Consider the following 11,706-nt stretch of genomic DNA (forward strand, 5'->3'; position numbering starts at 1 on the left):
AAACATATGTCTGGGCAACCACACTTTCAAGCTCGGGCCATCCTCCAAGATATCGTATTCTCCTTCAATATGTTGTGGGTGAGCTTAGCCCTCTTCCTTTGTGACAGGGAAACCCAATCTGGGTTTTGTGTACGCTCTTTTGGTTCTGTTGTCATGCAGTCTTCCACCAGCTCTTCAATTTTCAAAATTACAAAGAGACCGCAATCCGGGTTGTTCACGCCACAAATGAAATGTTAAAGCATAACAAATAATGTTTCCACAGTCACAGACAATACTGAAACATAATGGGAAATGAGACTACATTACTAATAATTACGTGTCTTTTTATCAATTGTCTGAAAACATGAAAGGTTTTTGGAATAACATTTCGCGGAATGTTGGAACAATTTCAAACCAATTAAAGCATTCATCATAATGTTGGAACAAATAAAGAGTGAAAACACTTACTTTTCTCCCTGTGTAGGGAATTCTGGCTCCCCAAGAACATCTGCATATTTTTGTTGGGTTCCAAACATTGTGAATCCCACCTCTTCCATTACATCCTCCACATATGCCGCGTACTCCCTGGCATTTTCGAAACACTCCTTGGCCATCTTCTTATCAAATGACATCGAATCATAATGGATCCACCGATGGAGAAATACATTATATATCAAGAGTGTCCAGTGCCCCCCCCCCCTTGCAGTGTCTCCCGTTGTTGGTTGACAGATTGGTGCACACACAAATAATATTTCCGGTTTCCCAACATTATTACTCAACGTACGATTGAGCATTTGTTCGATGGAAGCTTGGTTTACCTCAGCCTTTATCATTGTCTGTACCACAAATACAAAGTTATCAAAATGTTCACTCATATAAAAGATGATAGGAAAACATCCTAATCACTTAACTTACATAGATTTCGGATGGGAGGCATAGCACACTTTTTTCTTTCAATTTCTAGTGATTAGTGAGGAAGGAACTCGCCCAGTTAATTATTTGTGAATCGCATTCGAGATTCATCATTAACATATCGAGCTGCTTCCCACAGATGTCGTTAATCCCGTCACTAAACCAGACCTTCGTACTGCAAAATTTGGAATAAACAGTGTCACCTTTTCTAATGTTAGGACATTTCAGAAATGCTGGGACATTACAGTAAGCGAATAAAAATGCTGCAACACAAACACGAATGTTCAAACATTAGTGTCAGTGCATCAACATTACAGTAACCTACTCGTACCTTTTGTCACTATTCCTGAGGAATTCTTCCAACAGACCCTTTTCTTGTTCCTTCACATTTTTCCAGACTGGGCTTTTTCTCCAGTTTCCAAGCTCCTGACCTTTCTCCTCTTCTGACCTTCCGGCTCCCAACTCTACAATGTCTTCTACATTAATTGTTTTTTTTTTCTCGAGTTGCTTTGCTTTCTCGGTCATAGTTCGGGTTCGTGGCTGAGTTTGAACTCTCTTAACCAAAGAATTTGGTACGTTTTTCTCTTTCTTTTCAACAACTTCAGCCATTTCAACCTTTGGTTTATCTACAAAATCATCTTCAGAAGAACTTTCATTCTCCACGATCTCATAGTTTTCATATTCTTTTGCCACCTCACAAACCTCTGAAAAGAAAGCTGAAGGCCAAGTCAGCTGAAAGTCAACTTCTTCCATCTCATTTTGACCTACATTCAAAAAACTTGGAAATTGCTTTTCACCTGTTCCCACCACCACACGTTTAACTAGTTAACATTCGATAGAAAAGCAAATCTTAACATAAATAATTCTTCAATTCTTGATCAATATATATAAACGTTATCACGGATGTTCTAACATTTTACGTATTTATGTGGAGAAGAACACTCACTTGTTTGTTTCTTATTTATTACTTAGCCGACCACTCTACTGTCGTTCGTGGTAAAAGTCAGTCTTCAATTGTCGTGGTAAAAGACATCGTGGGAGTACGATAGAACTCTTTTACTTACCGTTTATCAAAAAACTTGTAACGATGGCGGAACAATTTATGTTCATACCAATCATCTGACAAGTAAGTAAGAATTTCAGAGAAGATAAAATGATTCCACACAAGTTAATACGTTGTTTAAAAAAAAAACTAGAAATAAAACCAACTTAAATCTAAAAAAACAATATTCATTTCTTTTATCAATGTAGACTGAATTAAAAACATTATGTTAAATGTTGAAGCATTCTGGTTTTTTCTTCAACATTTTTACCTTCCTTTCAAGCAAAGACAAGAATGTCAACAGAAGTAAAAAATTGCGTGAGCATTTACTCACTTGACCCAGCTACTTGGCTCTCTGTCTGCTCCTAGTTTTGCACATCGCCTGAAGATTGACCCTTTACAAACTCATCAGAAATTGCCTTCTTACCCTTGTTGTCTATTTCCGCTTCTCTAGTTTAGGCTTCGGCATTATTTTCTTGTTCGTTGCGGGCTTCTACATTTACTTGTTCGGGATTTTTTTGTGCTACTTCCTGCTCCACTACATTTTCTCCACCATCTCCACTCTCTACCTCTTGGCGACCCACCACCTCTTGTCCACCTTGTACGTCCTGCCCACCCTCCACCTCCTCTCGACCAATCACCTCCTCTCGAACATCCACCTCCCCTCCGACACCAAAATTAAATTCTAAAACATCATTCTTCTCTTCTCTCTCTTTCTTCATCCTCTCCAATTCCTCTCTTAATACTTCTCTCTCTCTCTTAACCAACTCATTTTCTTCTCTCAACCTCTCAACTTCCTCCTTCAATTTTTCAACTTCCTCATCATTCATCTCCACCACCACCCTCTCACTGAACTTTAACAAATCTTCCTCTTCGACAGTCTCCGGCACCAACTCCACCTTCACCTACAAGGATGGATACATATGGTTATTATCTCAACACTTCCCAAAATGTTCATACATCTAACTAAATGTTTAGACATTCGTACAAATGCTCCAACATTTCAAACAATGTCACTTAGACATCAATTATGTTAGAACATTTATTCAAATCACAGAGACATTATAGTAAATGTTAAAACACATTACCTGCTCCTCTTCAATGCTATCCAGTTCTGCTTCCAGTCCTGTAAGGAAGAATGGCTCGATCATCCATCGTGCTATTCTAGGACTTACCCCTACTTCTTCTACCAGGTCCTCATGGATCCTGGTATGCATGCAATACCAGTACTGCAAATAAATTAAACACAAATATGTCAGAAGTGTTTTTCTATATCATCACAAGGAATGAAAAAACATATTATAAGATTCCCAAACATTCTGCAAAATGTTTCAGAATTGTATAAGTCCCCCAAAATAATGATGAAACATATTAGAGAATGTCAGAACAAACTAATTTGACTTTTATCATTATAAGAAATTATGAAACATTTGAGTTCATGATCAGGAATACTTACGGGCAGCAGATCAGGCAGCCTGATGCTTTGGTCGGGTCATCCGAGTGCTTGTTGATTCTCTTCATCATGAAGGAGTGAATAGCTCTCGGCCATGAAACTCTATTTATCATTCTCTCCGTTTGGAGATTGTGATAAAAACTCCCGACCACCGAGGAGCCGGCCGCTGAAGCAAACAGGAATGTCGCTGCCATGTACATAATCCAGAGTTTCAAGAACTCAATGGCATGAGCCTTTGTTCTGGCAGCCACACTCAATGCCCTTTCGATGCTGGGGCCGCCAAACGATGCAGACTTTCCCTCTACAATACAGTCTCTGAAATACTTGCTCAGAAACTGGTCCTTTGTGGCATCTAGGGTGACATTGTTTGGGAATGCTTCATATACCTGTCCTTCCATGGGGACTCCCAACAGCAAAGCAACATCTCCGAGAGTGAACTGAATCATCTTCCCTCCGATGTTGAAGGCTTGGCTCTGTTTGTCGAAGCAGTTGAGATCAAATATGGCTTTGTTAGGCTTCTCCATCACATTCTCTTTTCGAAAACTCCCACTGGTCAGTGCCTTAAAGAAGGCCCCGAATGGGGAAGCAAACAACATCTTCTTTTGCTCGTCAGTCATGTCCATCATTGATTCCCGCGCCACCTTAAAAACTGCTCTTAAATTACATTTGTAATTTAAAGTAGTTTTCTTCTTCTGCTCCCTAGCCTCTGTTGGTTGAGCCTCCACTATCGGCTCTCTCGTTTTCGATGTACACGCTCGATGCTTCACACAAACAGTAACAGATATTTCAGGGCATTCAACAAAATGTTCAACACTACACTGAATGCTACATCACGATAGATAATGATAGATCATTTTGCAATGTGTCTACACAATAAGCCTAGGCCAATGGTGTGCACAATACTGACAGATCATTGTGTGAAGTAACACTTTACAGAATGACAACACACTAACAAATATGCCAAACCATTAAAAGAACTGAGAGAGCACAAACATTAATTAGAGGACATTCGCACATATGTGTATAGAATATCATACCTTAGCCTGTTTAGGACTCGCTACTTTCTTGCCTTTTTTGCTAGGCCCAGCGGATGATGGCTCTTCACTAGCCCTCTTTCTAGGGCTAACCCTTACTGGAGTCTGTTGTCTGGTTGCAGGACCATCTCCCTTTTTGGTTGCAGCTTTAACCATCTTTGTAAATTTATCTGCAAAATTTGTTATGTTTGTATTAGACACCCACATGTTTGAAACAAACCTAAAATGTATGTACACAACTAAAATGTCTAAACATAATACTAATTTCTTTTACACAACCCTGAATGTTAAAACAAACAATTCATTTCATCAACAAAGACAAACACCCATAAATCCAAAACAAAGTACTAAATTTCTCCACAGAAACCTAACTTTCGTATCACACCCCTAAATGTTAAAACAAACCTAACCTAGAAACTTGATGAAGATTTATAAACACCTAAATTACCTTCTGTGAAGATGCATGCTTCCGAAATCACAAACAACAATCAAAATGTCTAAACATAATCCTAAATTTCTTTAACACAACCCAGAATGTTAAAACAAATCATTCATTTCATCAACAAAGATCAACAAAGACAGACCCCCAAAAATCGAAAACAAAGTACTAAATGTCTCCTCAGAAACCTAACTTTCAGATCACAACCCTAAATGTTAAATCAAACACCCATAAACACCCAAATTACCTTCTGTGAAGATGCATACTTCCGAAATCATAAAACAACAACCAAAATGTGTTTATCACAAACTGTAGAGCAACTTAACCCTAAAACTTTTTTAAAAAACAACCCAAAATGTTTTATCACAAACTCAAGATCAGAGTACTGAACTTGAAAGAATAAACCCTAATTGTTTGAAAACACACCCAAATGTTCGAACACCCCCAAATGTTCGAACACCCCTAAAACTGTACCAACAACCCTAAAATATTACCAACAAACAAAGATCTGAAAGAAGAAACCCCAAAAATGTTCTAACAATCCTAAAAATTTACCAACAATAGAGAGAGGAACAAGATTTAGAGGAAGAACAAGAGAGAGAAACACGAGAGAGAAACACCCAAATTATCTGTGTTTGATGATGCTTGAACAAGAGAGAGAAACACCGGATTTATTGAAAGAGAGAGAAATGAGTAGATCAAGTTGCTTAAATAACTTTGATAGAGAGAGAGAATCGCCGGTAACGTTTTGATTCTCAGGGGTTAATGGCCGAAATGGTTTCGGTTGAAAAAGAGATAGAGAGAGAGACGGAGAGGCAACGTTTTGAATGAAGAGAGATAGAGTTTGATCGAGATAGAGAGAGAGATAGAGATGTAGCGTTTGAATGAAGAGAGAGATAGATGGAGAGGGTTTCTGTGTCTAATCAAGAGAGGGTTTGAATGAAGAGAGAGAGCGCGGAGACCGAGAGAGAAAGAGAGAGGCTGGCATGGGTTCGGTCAAATCAAGTCAGGGAGGGAAAGGAGAGAGGTTGGTTGGCATTTTTTGGGCGGGAAATGAGTGCGGGACATGAGAGGGAACTATTTCTTTTGGGGGGATAGGAAGGTAATCTAACATTTTGGGTTTTTTTTTAGATATAATTCCCTATTGGGTTGGATTTCCTATTTGGGCTCCTTTTTTGGGCCTTAGATTTATCCACTCTACTGCATACGGCAGTCCATTTCCGTATGCGGGGATGCATGGGGTCTTTCCATTGAGAGACAAGACATATTTCCCAGAGTTATTAATTTTTCGCATGTTTCCAATATGCGTTCGGTCTTCGTCTTCAATGACCTTTTATCCATTTCCTTGGTTATCCTCTTTTGCTATAAATAGTCTGCCTTGATTCTTCAACTCCTTCTCCATTAAAGGTTTGAAAGAACAGTCTAAGAGACTCTTTATTTTTGGCGTTGCTTCTTAATTTCTTCCTGTTTATGTCAAAGATCCAAGATGAGGCCTCTGTCTGAGTTTATATCAGCCGCCTGCCTGAAAAGGTTTTTTCCGTCAATAGGGATAGTTAAAGGTAGCTTTTCCGGCAATGGGGATAGTTATCCGGATGCCGGTTTAAGTCTATCCCGAGAGAGGGTGGTATCGGAGCGGAACACTCCCGATTTGGCAGACTTCTTCTCTCTGACCAAAGTTCTTTGGAGTCGTAAGCTTCAGTTCTTTGGGAGACATTTCCTGCCTGTAATTTTCTTTCTCGGGTGGCTACTGGATCGGTCAATCAAGAGAAGAAGTGAAGTGTTTGAGCTTTGTCCAAGCTCGGCGAGTAGTTTTCCTGCCTTGATCGTTACCGAGTATCTGCTAGTTTCCTTATACTACCAGGCCCAGGCACCATTTACTCTCCATGTTGTTTCGATTGTAATTTCTTCTGTAATAGTTTCGAACAAGGCCCCCTTTTGCACATTCTTGATTATTTTGTTGATGTCTTGCGTTTTGTGCGCCAGTTCTGCAAAATTAATGTTAGCATAAATCCTATCTTACTAATCCATCTTTCCTAGGCTTACTATGCATGCTCCGAATGATCGTTCCTACAGAATAATAATTTCAGACCTAATCTAGCATGCCCTAAGCTTGTTATTTCCCTCTGCAAAATAGAACCCGAGTTAGCCCTGCTTAAAAAAATATGACGGGTGTTTCGAGTTTTTAGCTCTGCCCCTGATCGTTTTTACCAGGGTTGTGTCTGCGTAACTAGTTTAGCTAGGACTTTTCCTTAGACCTCCGATCGCAGCTTTCGCTATCAGAGCTGATTTCGTCAGCCTGAGCTCGACTAGTTTACCTAGGACAAATCCTTAGACCTCTGGTCGTGGCTTTCGCTACCAGAGCTGGCTTCGTTGGCTTAAGCACAACTAGTTTAACTAGGACTTCTCCTTGGACCTCTGGTCGTAGCTTTTGCTATCAGAGCTGGTTTCGTCGGCCTGAGCTCGACTAGGTTAACTAGGACTTCTCCTTAGACCTCTGGTCGTGGCTTTCGCTATTAGAGATGGCTTCGCTGGCTTCCACACAACTAGTTTAACTAGGACTTCTCCTTAGACCTCTGGTCGTGGCTTTCATTACCAGAGCTGGCTTCGTTGGCTTGAGCACAACTAGTTTAACTAGGACTCTCCATAGACCTTTGGTCGTGGCTTTCGCTACCAAAGCTGATTTCGTTGGCTTGAGCACAACTTGTTTTCACCTGGACTCCTCCCGTGCCCCTGGTCGTTGCCTTAGCTACTGATGATGCATAAAATGTCCAGACGTTGACTAACGTCTGAAGAGTCCAGATCAGACCTGAAGTCTCTTGGAACGACTCAGCTTATGGCAGCAGAACAGCTAAACACCTGACGGTCCACCATACGTTCCCTTGGCATGGATAGATCAGCCTTGGGATCTTAAAAAAAATAAGGTGGTCTCTACAGGTTCGGCCCACATCTTACGCCTAGAACTGGGGAGATATCAGCGTTGCGCGACCTAATGACTTAATCTCAGACTTTCTAGAAAGATCTCAGTCGGCCTCACATCTTGAAGTGTTTAAGCCCGACTTGACTCAACGTATCTAGAAGAGGAAACTTCTCCTTTAAAATCTATCATTCCGGCAAGATATATACAAAGTATCCTTGAACTTAGGAACTTTCACTTATCAAAGATCCGGAATAGACTTGAAGAGAAACCTTAGATACGCAAAAGAGGTAACTTCCCTTACGGTTTGACGGGCACCGCCTCACCACTACCACTAATCACCGTCGATTTAACTTCGCCTATAAAAGGCCCCCCACTTCGTCCTTCATTGGACGCGATCTCTTCACCTCGGTAAAGATCACCCCATACTCAGAGTTCTCACAACTCGCCCCCCAAAAGGATCGATCAATATTCATTCTTGAGCGTCGGAGCGGTTATCGAACCCTTTGCAGGTTTTCCCCCCTCGGGAACAGACGAACAAGAGCAAGGAGCTGGAGCAAAGGAGCAGAGTGGACCAGAGAAGCAGAGCTGAACAGAGGAATCTCTCCTCTCTAAACAGAATATACCATCATAACGGAGGCTGTCATGCATCAACTCCCTTTTTCATGATGATCTAACCGGGAGCTAATTTCCGACATCAGCATTTGGCGCTAGAAGGAGGAGATCTCTCCAGCAAATCATCAGATTCGGTAACCCGAACCTTATTCAACGTCTTTTTAGAACTAAACATATCACACAGGAAAACACGATGTCGGAACCTGAAGCGACCACCGACCCAACACCAGAGAAGCTTCTTCCGCAAAAACAGGTAACAGGGGGCGTAGCAGCGGCGGAAGAATAAATCAAAGAGGAGGAAGAGAGGACAGCATACCTGACAGTGCCCGTGCAGATCGGGGAGAAGGCCAACGAAGTAACCTACCTCAGAAACACCCTGAATGAAAACGAGAGGGCAGAGCTGACCACCTTCCTGAGGGCACATCGCCACATCTTTGCCTTTGGAACCGATGAGGTGCCCGGGATAGACCCCGGGATCATCACCCACAAACTGAACATTAGAGAAGGAAGCAAGCCAGTAAAACAAAAGAAAAGGAATTTCTCAGCAGACAAGCAGGCTGAGATAGCTGAACAAGTCAAAAAACTCCTATCGTCAAGAGTAATAAGGGCAGCTCGATACTCGGAATGGCTGGCTAACGTGGTTCTAGTAAAAAAGAAGAATGGAACGTGGAGAATGTGCATAGACTTCACCGACCTAAACAAGGCTTGCCCAAAAGATAGCTTCCCGTTGCCGTCCATAGATCAGCTGGTGGACTCCATAGCTGGCCATGAACTACTTAGCTTCATGGATGCCTTTGCAGGATACCATCAGATCGCCATCCACTGGGCAGACCAGGAAAACACTGCGTTCCTAACAGATCGAGGGTTGTACTGCTATCAACAAATGCCCTTCGGTCTCAAGAACGCTGGAGCTACATACCAGCGTTTAGTCAACGGAATATTTGAGGATCAGCTCGGGAAAACGGTCGAGTGCTATGTAGATGACATGATCGTGAAGAGCAAAGTTCGCAGAGACTTGATACCCAATCTCAAGATCGCCTTTGACAAACTCCAAGCTTACAACATGAAACTGAACCCCGAAAAGTGCGCGCTCGGTGTAATATCGAAAAAGTTCCTAGGGTTCATGGTGAGCCACAGAGGAATAGAAGCCAATCCCGCCAAGATCACGGCCCTAAAAGACATGCCTAATCAGCGAAGTCGAAAAGACATTCAAAGACTAACCGGAAGGTTAGCATCACTTTCCAGGTTCTTCAGCAAGATGGGGGACAAGGCCCTACCTTTCTTCAAAACTCTACGAAAAGTACCCGATTTCGCCTGGACGGACGAAGCAGAGGAGGCGTTTCAGAAGATAAAGACACATCTTAAGAAGCTGCCACTACTGGTCGGCCCAAGCCCGGGAGACGAACTCATCGTTTATCTCACGACCTCCGGAGAAGCAGTCTCGGCAGTAGTGGTCAAAATAATAGAAGGAGTAATGCACCCCGTATACTTCGTGAGCAAAGTGTTAAGCAGAGCAGAACTGAAATACCCGACCATAGAAAAGTTGGCTTACGCACTTGTTTTGGCTGCAAGAAAGCTGCGTCCATACTTCTAGGCTCATACCATAGTTGTCCAGACAGATCAACCACTCAGGAACATATTACAGACAGTGGATCTCTCAGGGCGATTAACGAAGTGGGCAGTATATCTGAATGAATTTGACATCAGGTACGAGCCTCGAACTGCGATAAAGGGCCAAACGTTGGCAGACTTTGTAACAGAGTGTTCCATCGCGGCAACTAGTCTTGGGCCAGAGTAGATCTGGACTTTTTTTGTAGACTGAGCTTCAAGCGAAGCCACGAAAGGAGCAGGGGCGGTCCTGATCAGCCCTGAGAAAGAAAAGGCATTCCGGACTACCTCGTTTAAGTTCGCGGTAACAAACAACGAAGCTAAATACGAAGCTCTGCTGGTGGGGCTCAAGCTAGCTCTGAAGGCCAGAGTTGCGGGCGTCAGGGTTTTTAGCGACTCCTAATTGGTAGTCAACCACGTCAACGGCGACTACGAGGCCAAAGGCACAGATAATTAAGTATTTGAAGAAGGTAAAAGAACTGATCGGGCTCTTTGAGAAATTCACCATCACCAGGATACCCCCGGAGGAAAACACTGTGGCTGACGCGCTGTCAAAGATGATCAACGGTCAAACCACGATCCTCGGAGTAATATTTCACACTCTAGAGGAAAGAAGCATCGACAGAGCACATGAAATTATGGCAATCAGGATAAACCAGGGGGATACATGAATGAAGCCCTATGTCAAATACCTGCTGACTCAGAAACTACCTGAAGACGCCAGTGAGGCCAAGAGAATACGCAGGAATGCTGCAAGGTATACCCTACTGGGAGGACTGTCATAAAGAAAATCCTTGATTTACCCTCTGCGGCGTTGCCTAGCAAAAGACGAACAAGAATACATCATAAAGGAGATGCACGGAGGAGCAGCCGGGAATCATGCATGCCTGGGAACTTTGAACAGACAGCTGACCTTGGTCGGGTATTATTGGCCAGGGATGTCGGAAGATTGCATTAACCATACCAAACATTGCACGCCATGCCAGGTATATTCTAACAATTATCGCTTGCACCCCACAGAGCTGACACCTATCAAAAGCCCTTGCCCCTTCGCACAACGGGGAATCGACTTGGTGAGACCATTCCCGACTGGCACGGGAGGACAGAAAATGTTACTAGTCATGGTGGATTACTTCACCAAGTGGGCGGAGGCAGTAGCGTTTAACCAGAAGTCGCACGCAAGAGATTGTCAGTATATTATGGACGAATATAATAACCAGGTTTGGAGTCCCGAGGATCCTGGTCATGGATAACGGACCTCAATTCCACAATGACGCCATTAAGCAGTTTCTAACAGAATGTGGAATCAAGCCGGCTTACGTTAGACCCGCACACCCCGCTGGAAACGGACAAGTTGAGGTAACCAACAAAACTCTGGTCAAATACATTAAAACCAAATGCCATATAAACAAAAACTGGGTAGACGAACTCCCCGACGTATTGTGGACGTATCGCATCACACCACAGAGAGCCACGGGGGAGACGCCTTTCGGAATGGTGTATGGCATGGACGCCGTACTACCCGTAGAGATAGGCAAGCCAAGTCTAAGGGTGAGACACTTCGATCCCGAAACCAATGAACAGCTAGTGTTGGAACATCTAGACTTAGTCGACGAGGTCCGAGATCGAGCAGAGCTGCGGAACCTTGCCTTCAAACACACTATGACCAAACAGCATAGGTCCCACATGAGGATAAGAAAGTTCGACGTC

The 11,706-nt window shown here is 42.8% G+C and overlaps 1 long non-coding RNA gene across 1 annotated transcript; it reads right to left on the reverse strand.

Annotated features, from left to right (window-relative positions):
- Window positions 1–282: 282 nt before the first annotated feature.
- On the reverse strand, window positions 283–4,624 carry LOC147557465 (uncharacterized). The gene is made up of 4 exons (XR_015235260.1): window positions 4,448–4,624; window positions 1,223–2,522; window positions 895–1,066; window positions 283–815 (listed from the first exon to the last, which is right to left on the reverse strand). It is a non-coding gene; the product is annotated as an uncharacterized LOC147557465 (long non-coding RNA).
- Window positions 4,625–11,706: the final 7,082 nt, after the last annotated feature.

This window comes from Eschscholzia californica, unplaced genomic scaffold, assembly GCF_041429995.1.
Source record: "Eschscholzia californica isolate CP2 unplaced genomic scaffold, dmEscCali1.0.p SCAF_2, whole genome shotgun sequence".
NCBI classification, from domain to species: Eukaryota; Viridiplantae; Streptophyta; class Magnoliopsida; order Ranunculales; family Papaveraceae; genus Eschscholzia; species Eschscholzia californica.